The 1,583-nt window shown below is 21.8% G+C and overlaps 1 long non-coding RNA gene across 1 annotated transcript in view; it reads right to left on the bottom strand.

The window, feature by feature from the left end:
• LOC109862727 overlaps positions 1-791 on the bottom strand; it is a 1,082-nt gene extending 291 nt beyond the window's left edge. Inside the window, exons 1-2 of the long non-coding RNA XR_002251202.1 lie at positions 676-791; positions 432-514 (exon numbers count right to left, since the gene is read on the bottom strand). This is a non-coding gene — a long non-coding RNA (uncharacterized LOC109862727). The remainder of the gene's footprint in view (positions 1-431; positions 515-675) is intronic.
• Positions 792-1,583: the final 792 nt, after the last annotated feature.

Below are 1,583 nucleotides of genomic sequence, written 5' to 3'. Positions count from 1 at the left end.
TTTAAGTTTTTTAACTTATTAAATTTTAAAAAGATTTTCCAAAATATACGTACTAATGCTTTACGATTAATCTTATTATTACTTAATAGTTGTTCTAATTTTTCTAGTTCTTCTAAATCTTTTAATGGAAAGAGTTCCATGTAATCTGATTCAACGACTTTCTTTTCTACTCTATCATCTATTACAAAAGTTTGTATTTGATTTTGTATAGTATCTAATTTAGTGTTCATATTTTTTGGTTTTTCATGTATTATTGAAATTTTAAAATCCATGTCTAACAATTTTCGTACAATATATTGTTGAAAATCTGTTGATGCTAAAAGTAAAAAAGTATGTTATAAATAAAAACATTTTATTCAAAACAAAATATATATAATTTATACTACATACAAATTTACATTACAAAATTAAATATAATAGTTAATACTTACAAGTATTTATAGAATCAGGTTTGAAAGTTTCAAAGCTGAGTGCATTTTTTCTTTGACATTAGTCTGAGTAAAATTATGTCCTACTAACAAATATCAAAAATATTAAAATTAAATTTAACATTTTATAAGTACGTTTATAACTATGTAATGAAACTAATATACAATTATTTACTAAAAATAAAGATAATAAAAAAATATACTAAAAAATATTAAAAATAAAATTACTTATTATTTTTTCGATTACCTGTGTTATTCTTATATAATTCAATACAACATTTGTCTGGATTAATTTTCTTTATTATATTCTGGCTTGTTAGTGTACTATTATTTTTATACTGTATTTGTTTAACTATATTCTTGTCTATAAGTTAAAAATAAATATAATGGTAATACGTATATTATGCGTAGTACATGCNAAAACTTATATATTACATATATATTTTTCTAAATTTAGTAGAATTTAAATACATAATAGTTTGGTATAAATTGCAGAATATATTGGCATTAATCTAGTAAAATTTAAATATATTGGTATAAATTACCTGTATTCTTATTTTTTACAGTACAAAGTGTCTCACTTGATTTCTTAAAAAAATTTATTTTTGTTGAACGATTGTCGTTCTCATAGTCTATCTGTTTTGATACATGTTTNTCTATAAATGAAGAATAAAATTGTTGAAAGTAAAATTGTAGGTTATATAATATAAATTTTCTGTTTTACATTACTGTATTAAAAATCTTTTAACTAACTTTTGAATAGCATTTTAATGGCTGAATTTTCCAATAATTGCTTATTAAGATTTGTATTTTGTGGTACTTTTGGATAAGAAGGTACAGGAACAAGGTTTTCTTCTTCACTGAAACTTTCTTCGCTGTTTATAACAGTTTTTGCTCTATATTTTCTACTTTTTTTTAAAGTATCATTATCTTCACTTTCAGAATTTACATCAGATATAAATTCCGCTTTCTTTAATTTCTTTATTCCTTTTTNATATGTATCTTTAAAAAAGAAAATGAAAGCAAATAGAAATTATTGAAAAATTAGGTGCGCAACTACGTTCTCGCTGTTTTTTGTTTGAAAATGCAACTTTATTGTGAAAAAATGGTTACAAATGAATCATTCAAAGTATTGCCCATCGGTAGCTACAACTT

Source organism: Pseudomyrmex gracilis, unplaced genomic scaffold (assembly GCF_002006095.1).
Source record: "Pseudomyrmex gracilis isolate BER0280 unplaced genomic scaffold, ASM200609v1 scaffold_2283, whole genome shotgun sequence".
Taxonomy (NCBI): Eukaryota; Metazoa; Arthropoda; class Insecta; order Hymenoptera; family Formicidae; genus Pseudomyrmex; species Pseudomyrmex gracilis.
This window is presented reverse-complemented; position numbering and strand designations above follow the sequence as displayed.